Genomic DNA, 13,004 nt, shown 5'->3' with positions numbered 1-13,004 from the left:
TGACAAAAACCTACACGCCGTTTTGCGGATTGCCACAGCACAAGAACTAAAACCAGACATCGACGAACTGACCAGGGGAAACGGTGCCAGACGTCTGGCCAGAAAACATCGGTAAGCACGAACAAACTGAATTAAAATAGAATGAATGTAAAACGAAGACTGAGTATACTAGAACTTGATTATAGGCTTTCTGTCTTTTAGTGTCACGGAAGTGATCGTTTTAAAGTTTAGTTTTTCTGTCCAAACACGGACGCAGAGGTTTTTATTTTTTAGTTAGTGATCAGTTCCTTAGTTAATTTTACTTTCGTTTTTCCGCCCGAAAGCATAAAGACGCCTCTTTATTATGTAGAAGATCGAGGGCCCAGGGTGGATGCAGGTTCTGCGTAGATCGCGGACCCACGCGCCCTCAGACCACCAACTTACCGTTGTTCCACGGAGGGATTCCATGGAACATGGACCACGATGGGGTCCTGATTCGTATGCTGACGTGGTCCGTGGAAACCGGAGCCGCAATCCCATCCGTGCTGCAACCCCACAGCACCGATGGCAACCTGCGGAACACCGGCAGCGTTGGATGTCGGTGATCGACATCCTAAATGGCCACCAGTGGCCCAGATACAGCCCTGGCTACAACAGCCTACCTGGCAACCGCAAATGCATCGGACGGATGTTGAATCTGAGCCTGAGATCTGGCCACAAGCCCGTTAACAGAGACGAGATCGATCGTGACCAACACAGCGCAACCAGCCTCCGCCGCGTCACCAGCCCCCTGCCGCGCCTCGAACCTTCACCACGCTGCCAACATTTGCTGAGTTTGACCTGGATACAGAACTGGAAAATATTCCACTTACCCAACACGAGCCCCCTGCCTCTTCCCACCACTAAAGCGGCCGGAGCCATGGGTGGACCTCAAAGGCCTCTGATGAAATCCTCCAGGGAACCTTCCAGGAAGTGGAAAGAAAAACGGCGCCACCTCAGTGAGAGAAAGAATTCTTAAGATGAGCTGGCGCACAGTAATGATCTGTTCGCCAGTGTGACATCTCAGAATACAAGGGCCTTACCTCGGATAACGAGGGTGAGGCCGACTCATCCGTGACTCCTGGATCAATGAACAGCCCTGGTCGCCCTACCTCAGTGAAAACCACCTACCTCCTCTTCGCGACCAGACTTCTCCACCCAGGGGCTGGAGCTGGAGATGGCTTTCCAAGAGAATAAACTTACCTCTGGAATGCCAGAGCATCAGAATCCTCCTCAACCTGCTGTCCCTGCGGAGGATGATGATGCTACCGTTTCATCTGCTACTGTTCCTCCTGCTGTGGTTGCTGTTGCCGCTCCTGCTGATTTTGCTTCTCCTGCTGGCCCGGACGCCACTACGATCCCTCCAAGCCTGCACGTAGGAGTTTGGAGGCATCGCTCCGTTCAGGTTCTAGAGAGGATGGAACCCGCCTACCTGCAGACATCCGACACTGTTTTACTTACAGATCCATCTCGACCCCGAATAAGTTCAGGGATTGGAGCGTGACTATTGCACGTAAGTGGGTTATTTTGGGGGATTCGAATGTGGCTCGAATTCCTACCTTTGATGCTGCAGATCTCCAAGTGGACACATTTCCTGGTGCGAAATGAAAACATGCTGAGGTCCTTCTGCGAACGACCAACATCCGGCGCCGAGTGGAGCGCCTCATCTTCTCCTTTGGCATTAACAGAGCTCAGAGGGCAAAGACCACACAGAACTCTGAGCTGAAGGTCGTTCTGCAGGAGACCTCTTTAAGATTTCCTGGTGCCCAGATCCTCATACCACAGATTAACTTCGGGCCCCTTTTGTGCCACAGGGAACAGGCTTTGTTGCGGCACTTGAACAGTTTTATCAGGTCCCTTAATGGTCACATCCCTGCACTCCCGGAAGGCTTCAAGACGGAGAAGGACGGCATGCACTGGACCCCGGCCACTGCGGCAGCCTTGTTGGCACACTGGTACAGTGTGCAAAAAATTTAGAAACCCCCGGGAGCCGGAAAGAGCTGAGAGGGGGTGAGACTGTCATTAACCTGTCTTCCAATTTTGTGTGTTCTGAAACCCAGCGGAGCCTGTTGAATAAAGGTCTGACCTTTGTTCCGTCCACAAGAAACAGATGGGCGGAGCTCGAAAGCAGGTATGACCTTGAACAATATCACCGCAGGGTGACGTTGCCTCAGCCTTTTACTAACAGATTCATCTGGTCTCCCATGAGAGAATTGCCAACCGAAACCGAAATCCTGATTAGGACCGATCTTGAATCTTTCCATAAACATTTCAAAACAGATAGATTGCAGCCCAATTTGACGGAAGCTGAGATTTCAGCATTGGCAGAGTTAGCTGATAATGACCAAATTGTCATTAAGCCTGCGGACAAAGGGAGCGCAATTGTCATTTTGGGTAAGCAGCAATATTTGTGGGAATGTAACAGCCAATTATTGGACAAAAATAATTATTTGAAACTAACTAAGCCGATCTACCCGGACACTATTCCAATTGTGGCCAAAATTCTAAATCAGTTGCACAAAAAGAAATTCATTTTGGCAAAACAAAAAGCATACTTATTAGGACCATTGGAACCCAGGCCCAGATTGTTTTATATTTTGCCAAAAATTCACAAAGACCCTTCTACATGAGCAAAAAAAAATCAAAGTCCCCCCGGATAGACCAATTCTCTCAGATTGCAGCAGTGAGATGTACGGTGCGGCTGAATTAATTGACTTTTATTTAAATCCCCTTTCAAAATTACATCAAAGATACTTAACATTTTATTGAAATTGTGAAAAACATTAAAAATTCTTGTACATTCCATGCTTTTTACTATTGATATTGACAGCTTATACACGCCGCCTGGAGTGTCTTTTGGAAGAATCCTGATGAAGGGAGACCAGATAAGGAAATCATTCAACTTTTAGAGATAAATCTGCTCAGGAATGATTTCCAGTTCAACGGTGAGCGGTTGGGAAAAAGGTTCGCCCTGGCCTATGCGAACATTTTCATGGTGGATTGGGAAGAATCCGGCCTAAATGCCTGTGATAAAAAGCCGCTGCACTTTTTCAGGTATTTGGACAATGTATGGTGTGTGTGGCATCACTCAGAGGAGGTGTTTAGCCACTTTCTACACACCTTGAACAACCACAATGCTTCCATCAAATTAAAGTCAGTCAAAAAGTCAAAACCAGAAAGATAGAGCACATAACTTCAGTTTAAAAGTCCCTACACTGGCTCCCTGTAACTCGAATAGAAAAATACTGTTGTTGGTTTATAAATCACTGAACGGTGTAGCACCACAATACATTAAGGATCTGCTGTTGTATCAACCTTCCAGATCCCTCAGGTCTTCTGGTTCTGCTCTGCATCCAGAACCAGAACCAGAACCAAACAAGGAGAAGCAACATTCAGCTTCCATGCACCACAAATTTGGAACAAACATCCAGAAAACTGTAAAACAGCTGAAACACTGACTTCCTTTAAATCTCGACTAAAAACCCGCCTGTTCAGAGTTGTATTTGAAACAATCATTTACAAATTTAATGATAGCTCTAGACTTTATGTAATGTTTTGTTTATTCTATGTTGCATGACTCTGTTTTTGTGTTTTTATTATGTAAAGCACTTTGAAATGTCTTGCTGCTGAAATGTGCTGTACAGATAAAATTGGATTGATTGACCTAGAAGCTAATATAAAAATACCTACAAATTATAAAAAGGACTCAAATTGAATATAAATGAGTATGCCTCATCTATACAGAATGGTAGAACAATTTCACGCTGATTTTTAATCAATAAGTCACAAGACCTGGAAGCTATTGAAGAATAATACTAAATATTGGCAAAACAAATTGCTAAAAAACTAAAAAATTAGGTAAAATGGAAAACAAATGACTGTGCCTCATCTGTACAGACTAGTATAATTATTTCAAAGTGATATTGAGTTAATACTTCACATGACCTGGAAGCTATTGAAGAAAATACGATATTATTTAATATTAAAATTATTGAAAATGACTTTAAAATTTAATAGATGCTATTTTGTCTCATGTAAAAGCATGAATTAGCACTGACAATTAGTCGGTTACAAGTCATTTATTAATATTTATTTGACAGGAATGTTTGATTCGGTCATTTGTTGACAGTCCCTAAGTGAACCTTCGGGCGCTGCGCCGCTGGCCGACATTTGCGTTCATAAATCGGATCAACCTTGAGCTAAACGCCGCTTACTCCGCGAAGAATTAGTAATACATGAATGTTACTACCGTATTTTCTGCACTATAAGGCGCACCTAAAAACCTTCAATTTCCTCAAAAGCTGACAGTGCGCCTTATAATCCAGTGTGCCTTATATATGGACCAATATTGAGCCACAACAGGTCCAACAACTACGGTAAGCAGCCGCCGACTTCATTTTCCCCGTAGAAGAAGTGCGCTGTGCATGCTGGGATAGTTGTCAGAATGCTGGTTTGTTAATAAAGTTTGATAATACATTTAAAGCCAGGGGGGCGGAGGGGCGGGGGAAGAGAGACAGAGACTGCGGCAGCAGCCTGTCGGTTGGTCTGTGTTACCCAGAAAGCAGTTGGGCACAATATCGCAACACCAACACCGTGAGTGAAACAATGACTGGGGCAGCCTACTATATAAAGTACTGGGGACCACTTCTTTACAAAAGTGGATGTGTAATAATAGAGTACAGAACAAATTGGCAACCCAAACTGTTGTGTCTATTCTATACGCCTTATATAATCTGGTGCTCCTTATATATGGGAAAAAGTTTTAAAATAGGCCATTCATTGAAGGTGCGCCTTATAATCCGGTGCGCCTTATAGTGCGGAAAATACGGTACATTCATGCATCACACACCACAGTGTTGTGACGTTGTTCAGGTGTGTTTTTGAATAGAACATGTTAAGTGCAATTTAAAATGTAGAAATATGATTTAAAAAAATTTTTGCGTTTATTTCCTATTCAAGACACTTCGATAAGAATGATATGTAATATAGGTGGCTACAGAGTCTCTTTGTTTACATTTTTTGTTGGTGGTGTGCCTCGTGATTTTTTTCTACTAAAACAATGTGCCTTTGCTCCAAAAAGGCTGAAAAACACTGGCTTAAGAAACAGAAGAGCTGCTCAGAGAAACTGTGAAGCATTGCTTTGTCACAATTATTGGGCACCATTTTTAAAGTTACAGTCAAACAGCAATAATTTGTGTTCACAGAAAACAATGGGGTTAATTTTTCGGTAACACTTTATTTGAGGGGGTGTGCATAAGACTGACATGACACTCATGTGTCATGTCAGTCTTATGACATAACAGGTGTTATGTTATGTTATGTCATAGACATAACATAACACCGGTCATGAACATAAAGAAGTCCTTATGAATGTTTATGACATTTGTCATGAAGTGTCATTCAGTAAATAATGACACTTTTAATGCAAAGTTGCTTTAAAAGTCAATTAAAAGTGCCAACTTTGCATGATTTTTATAAATTATAAAATAATGCAAAGTTGGCATTTTTAATGGACGTTCAATGCAACTTTTAGAGGAAGTTTGCATTAGAAGTGTCATTATTTACCAAATTACTTAATGACAACTGTCATAAACATTCATAAAGACTTCTTTATGTTCAAATAAAGTGTTACCAATTTTTCTAAGCCATATTTTCTCCATGTTATTTGTTGATGTAAAATGTCACCGTTTCAAACTAAATATTCAATTAGCAAGCTAAATATTTGCTTTACCAACAAAGTATTTAGCTTCAAACTAAATATCTAGTTTGGAGGTGAATACTCTAAACTGAACTAAATATTTAGCTCAGACATAAATGTTTGCCTTGTCAGCCAAATATTTAGCTCAGAGCTAAGTATTCAGCTTTGCTCAAGGCTTATTATTTAGCTCAATGCCAAATATATAGCGGTCACTAAATGTTAAGCTTGTTAAATAAATATTTAGCTTAATGTTAAATTTATTTCGTGAACTAAATATGTATTATTTAGCCTGATTGGGCTCTGTGGGTTTAAAGCCCAGCCACCAGGCGCTCGCCAGCGTGCCCCACATCCAGGCCTGGCTCCAGAGTGGGGCCCCGGTGACCCGCGTCCGGGTGAGGGAACTCTGTTTCCAATGGTGGTACTCATCATAAGGAGTCTTTGGGCTGCACTTGGTCTGGTTCCTCACCTAGGACCTGTCTGCATTGGGTGACCCAACCAGAGGCATGAAGCCCCTGACAGCTCCTAGGATCACTGGGACACTCAAACCCCTCCACCACGTTAAGGTGGCAGCCTATGGAAGGGATGTGTATGTGTGTGCATGTGGGTATATGTGTGTGTGTGTGTATATGTTTGTATGCATTTATGTATGTATATGTGTCTATGTATATTAAGTAAGTTATGTATTAAGAGTAAGAGAGAACAAGAGAGAGAGATTAAGAAAGAGTTGTATTTTTTTTTTGTCCATGAGGCCTGGACATGTGGCAGGAGGAAGCTCAACTCCAACTTACAAACTTCTAATCGCAAGACGACCACTCTATCCACAGCCCCCCTGGAAAAAAAAAAAAAAAAAAAGCCAAATCTTTTTGTCAACCTTTTTTTAAATTCCGGATTTAAACGCAGCACAATGAGCTACATTTCACCACAAAAAAGTCCAAGTGCAACATAAAAAGTGAGTAGAGAAGGTAAAATAAAGGACAAACCATAAAACTACAAGAACAGTGAGAAAATAAACAGAAATCATTACAATTACAAGAAGAATTGTAATTCTTAATTTAATAGGTTGCTATAAGTATAGAGCTATATGTTGTTGAGGCTCTGCGCCACCTACCACTGAAACAGGGCTGATGTAGAGGAAGCAGTCACGGGTGGGTGAGGAATAGTCTTAGATGTAGGGCTGATGCCACATGACACTTAGGTGATTTTAAAGCAATTTTTGCTGTTTCTTAAACTCTTTTAGGGGGAAATTTACATTGACCAATTGACCTAACCTACATGTTTTAGGGGATGTGGGGGGAAACCAGAGCTCCTGGAGAAAACCCACGCAGGGACGGGGAGAACATGCAAACTCCACACAGCAAAGATGTGACACATCCTCTCTGTGCAGCTGCAGTGCTAGCCACTGCACCTCCGTGCTGCCCACTTTTTTTTCTATTTCAAATTCATTTTAAAGTTTGAATCTTTTTTTTAATTGGGTTAGGAAGGGATCTTTTTGTAGTTGGTTAATTGGAGGAAAAAAAACGGCCTTTCTAAATTTCCTCATGACGACGTGCCGCATTGCAGGATGGTTAAAATGAGAAGTTCTTGGTTTTAGTTCACTCTTTTTCTTTTTTTGATTTCTTCAAATGCATCAAGTTCTGCATTCTTTTCCAGAGTGAAAGCTTTGGTTTTTTTCTTTGACCATCCTGCATGTTGTCAAAGTCCATCATTTCTATGGATTCCAAATTCCTGGGAAAACCTGATGAGGTTCCTTCTAAGGGATCCTCCTCAGAAGAAACCTCTTGATGTAAATCTTCGTCATGGTCAGGTTGGCTTTCGTTCTCCATCTCTTGAAAATCTGTGGAGTCTTGTGGTGTTTCTTGCTTGAGATCTTCCTTCTCATCTCTCATATAGGTGCCAATCTCTAGATAGTCAAAGGCTCCTTCCAAATTATTTTTCTCACAACTTACTTGCTGGAATTTTTCTAGTTCTTGTCTCAGTGCAGCAATATCGGTGTCATATCTGCAGTGCAGCACCTTGTATATATCTTTCATCATTTCTAACTTAGTCTGTGCATCCCTTTCCTTCTCCTGAATGAATTGCATCTCTCTTGCTGTGTTTTCTTGGAAGGTGGCTTTCATGTTGTTTAGAAACACCATCTCCTCCATGTGCGTTTTTCTCTCCTGAATCATCTGTATCTGAAGCTTTTCCACCTGCTGTTGAAGTGAAGAATTTTCACTTTTTAAATCTTTTGTGACCGCGTTGAATTTCTGCTGCTGGGTCTGGAGCTCTTTTGCCGCTGCTTTATATTTCAGTTCTTGTTCTTGCTCAAGAGAAGCCAATTCAGATAGAACAAAGTGACATCTCTTTGCTCTATCTGAATTGGCTTCTCTTTCACGCTGGAGCTCCTTCTCGTATGTTTCCATTTGGCCTTTCAGACCAGAAACATCTCTTTTATATTTCTGACTGAGTTCTTCATATGAATGTTTCACCTCGTCCAATTCTGCCTGTAAACTGTTTTCGCTGATTTGCAGGAACGTGACCTCTTCCGACATCATTTGAAACATATCGTCCTTTTCAGCTCTTAGATTGTCAAGGACCAGTTGTAGCTCACTAACCCTCACTTCACAAAACTTTTGCATCTCGACCTCCTGCCTCACCAGAGCAACGTTGGATCTCTCAGACGCTTCATACTTGGAGCAAAGCTCCTCGTGGGAAGTCTGGAGTTTTTCCAGTTCTTCTTGCAGGGTTTTGTTTTTGTCTTTCTCGGCCTGGATTTCTGATGTAAATGCTTCCTGGCTGAGGAGGTGGGCCGTCTTTAATTCTACAAAGTCTTGCTGGAGCTGCTTCTTGTTCTTATGTCTCAAATCGTCGTGCACCTTGGAAGCGAGGTTCGCAGCATTGACAACGGCTGGATCACTAAGCTTCTCTATTCTTTCTAGTTCCCTCTTAGTCTCTTTGCCCTTGTTGATGAACACTTCTTTGAGAGCTTTCTGCCTTTTTAATTGGAGTTTCGTTTCTTCCAGCTCTGCTTCCAGCTGGGCCAGTCTTTGGTTGTCTTCAAATCTTTGGGCTCTCTCCATTTCTAAAAGAAAGCCCATCCTTTGGATTTCCTCGTGCAAACCATCCGGGTGCACAGGAGGGAACCTGCCTTGGACATTCCGATGGATGCCCCTTCTCACCTGGGGTCCCATCATTCCACTGTGTCTTCTTGGGTTTTGATGAGACATTTTCCTCAATACGTTCTCCAAAATCTATCTAACGGTCGATTTGAAAAGGCTTTGCGTATGTCTGAACTAGTCAGTGATATAGCAATGAAAAATATCCAGAATTCTGTTCTATATATATGTAGTTTATGACATCACAGACACTGCCTCACTTGTGACATCACAGAATCTTCTTTTGCTGGTGGTGTTACATCATCCCACCAGCAAATAGCATACTTTCAATTGTTTATATTCAAAATAGTTTGATTCACTTGGTTTTTGTCCCATATATGATAATTATTTCTTTTGAACTTTTTTCAGTATCTATACATGAGAAAGTTAATTTTGCTTGTTTAGTCAAACATTTATTTTCTTGTGTAACATTGATGTGGGAACAGGTAACATTTTGCTAAGTTAATGCCATAAATATAAATATAAAATCATTCAATAAAATGAAAATGACATGAACTAATTAAAGTAACAAACAAAATAAATTGTGGACAGAGCACAAATAAAGTTGTAAGATTTACCCATGAGAAAACCAGGGATCTCAAACCCATCCCACCGTGCTTGACCACCACAAACACAATGTGTGCCACAGTAAATGTCAAGGCTAGGTCATTTTCAGATCTAGGCAAGCGCATGATTTTTGTTTGTCATTGTAAACTAAATCTATAAAAAACATTATTTTGTGCAACGGGGAGGATCTAAATATGAAGCAATAGTAGATGAAGACAAACCAAGATCAACTGATTTAAAGGTTACACAGACTGACGGCGGTAGTGTACCAACTTGCTGTTTGGGAAGAAAAGACTATGGTGAAGAAGAAAAGTCTGGCAAAGACGAATGGAAAGTGATGCTGTTGTGTTTAGAGCTTCCGTCAAAACTTTATCACAGTTTTATCTCCACTGAGATTACACATTGCCTTGACTCCCCACACCGTTTTACACGCTAAAGGTTGGCGTCCTGCTCTGACTTGAACCAGCTGTTTTAACGCGCTCCGCCTCTGTTTATGCCGTTTCTACCAAGGTTAACTAACTACAACTATATCGTGCATTTATAAAATTAGATATAATACCCTTTATTTTTGTGTTTATGAATCTATTTATTAGCCTTTTTAACTGTTCTGTAATTGATTTTTTGTTTGTTTATTATTTCCCTCACACAAGCAATTTATGTCAGCTGTTAGCAAATTATGGTCCTCCATTATTCCTCCTGCCGGCATTTACGCTAGTCCGCAAAACACCGCGGTAAAGCTTAAGTAGATTTAATAATGTCTACTTTTACTCCACTACATTTTACAGTAAGTATCTGTACTTTCTACTTCACTACATTTCTACAAAAGTGTCGCGTTACTCATTACATCCAAGTCGCATTGCGCTTTTTTTCCGTTAAAATGTTTAGTTGAGGGACGTAAGGTGGCGCCTTGAAATTCAAGCAATAACGTGACTTGCGTCTGCAGGGTTTCCCTCAGTGTATTATAAGCCTGGCGGCCCACCATGCTTTACTAGCCCCACCGCCAGGCTAAGCGTTGCTTGTTTACGTTTTTAGGAAATTAATAATAATTTTTTTTTTAATCATTTTTTAATTTTTTTTTAAAGCTGGGCTAAGTGTTTTTTTTGTAGTGCGCGTTTAACACTTACGATGTAAGAACAGGACCAGTGCTAGGTTCGGCTAGGGGAGTAGGGAGACGTGTAAGTATATCAATGACAACAGACCAGAAAATAAGTTGAAACTGCCGGCTTATTATTTTTGTAGAAAAGAAAATAAACAACAATTATACATACAATTACACAAATTCAATGCAAAATAGTTCCCCTATTTCTTTAGAATTATTTATTTAATCCCTTCTTTGAAATTTAAACTTATTATTAGGTATTAAAGGATACCATTTATTTAAACCTAGGTTATAGTTCTATTTAAGTTCAGTTTATACTGTTAATCTATTTAATTTACAGTTTGTTTTAATCTTTTAAAATCTATTTTAGTTTAGTGTTCTTTTAAGTAGTTTTTTAATTTCCCGTTTTAACCGTTTCTTATTTCTATTTTAACTAGAGGTGTGCCAATCGATCGGTCATCGATCATAATCGGGCCAATTTTCGTGAAAAAGTGCATGATCTGCGATCATTGGCTCTTGTTGCCGATACCGATCACCTGCACCTCATTTCGTAGCCTGTCTGTGCAGCTGGTCTCCTCTTTCCTTCACACTGCGCAAACACGCAGCAACAAATACTAAGCGATGTGAAACTATAACACACTGAGTGAATGGGAAGTTTGCGTGTTGCGGCGGAAAATTGAAGCAGGTCAAACTGCATCAATACAACGAAGCTAATAATACATAAAACAATGCCATACTTGATGGAGTTTGGCTACATCCAGGCTCACTGCAGTAAAAAAGACATATGGAGGATCAGATAGCAGGTAAAGCAGCGCACAGCTACAAACACTCACTCGGATTAGCATGACGGTCAGAAAGCTAAACAAATAACCCGCAAAATTATTTAAGTCTTCGAGCTGCGATGTAAGACGCTGGTTCTGCTCTCGCTGTTTAACCGCTGCTACGTGTTACAGGTAGTAATATTTCACAGATGGAGCGCCGCTTCTGCTCCACCTGGTAGTGACCCTCACACCGAACCTCTGCTTAAAGCTGCAGCATCTAACCTAAAAAAATACATTTTACATACGTATTAAAACGTTCGCTGTCCTAACATGAGACAGATCTCTAAAAAAAAAAAATAATAATAATAATCGATTTCCTCCCTGTTCTGCATAATTACTCCACTCAGTCAGAAACAGCCACTCAGAACTAGCAGTAATCAGCTAGCCACCATGCTATCAGGAAGTTTTCATTCAGTAACTCTGGATTGTTTATTGTAATGGATCCTGTATTTGCCTTTGAATGTTAAGTTTTATACTTGAATTTTTTTTTGGCAACGTTGAGAGGTTTTATTTTGTCTCTTTACATAAGTTAGCCTTCATATGTTATCAGTCTGTTAAAGATAGTATTATTGATAGCAGTACAATTTGCACAATGTCTGTTTTGTTTAGTTTTCTTCTTGGAAAAAGTTATTAAAAACAAGTTTTTGTCTAAATTAAGGTGAAATCATGGTTCCTTTTTCCACATAATGTAACCAGCAGTGTTTATGATTAAAAATAATAATAATAATTATGTGATCATATTGGTGATCGGTATCGGCAGAAAAAAACCTGATCTGCACATCTCTAATTTTAACCCAACAATTTCACATGCTACACACTGTAACAGACATTGAATGTGGTTCAAAGAAAAAACAATAAAACACAACAGACACAATCCAGCAAAAGACCGAATAACTTGTGCTTCAAATCGATGTATTTTCTCTCTGATGATCCTGACGGGTTAATCCCGTTTTTCTGAATCCACTGCTATTTCAGCAGGAAACATGGGCAGGTCATACCAGTTTGGATGAATTGTAGTATCCAGCAGAGGGCGCAGCTCCTGCTGGATGGTTACAGGACTCCTGGGTTACAGCTCGCCATCTTGTTTCTCACTAGCGGAATCCAACTCAGCAATCGACTCGTTATGTCCCGGTCCAATTTCCAGCAGAACTTCAAAAAGGCCTGGTTTAATAATCAACAAAGCGTAACAAATGTTCATTTAACTCCGCTTGGTACTTAATAAAGTTATATACTCGCCGATTTGGCGGTTGAACATCGTGTGTGGATGGGGGAACATGCTTCACCCACCACAGCTCAACCGTTACTTCCACAGTTTTTGAACATAAAACATAAATGCGCTACTTTAGCTTTCTGTTTAAACGAAATAAAAAAAACTTTACAAATACGTTCTTCTCAGAAATAAAATACACTTTTTAACTCACCAAGTCCAGTTCTGTAACATATAACACAATCCCGAACGCAGTCAAGTTGAAAAGTGCAGAACGCTCCTTCTCCAAAAATGGAAAAAATGTTTTTAATCGTCGATTTCTCTTATCTTTTTCTCGTTCACAGCACAACTCTCTTAACTTCTTTGTTCTTTGCCTCTTCTTCGCTCTTTCTACTTCTTCTTCTGGCGCAAGAACACAGCAATCCGGTTGGCTGGAGTTAGTCACATGGGCTACACATCA

Source organism: Poecilia reticulata, chromosome 22 (genome assembly GCF_904066995.2).
Source record: "Poecilia reticulata chromosome 22, P_reticulata-male-v2, whole genome shotgun sequence".
Classification (NCBI taxonomy): Eukaryota; Metazoa; Chordata; class Actinopteri; order Cyprinodontiformes; family Poeciliidae; genus Poecilia; species Poecilia reticulata.
Note: the sequence above shows the minus strand (reverse complement) of the source record.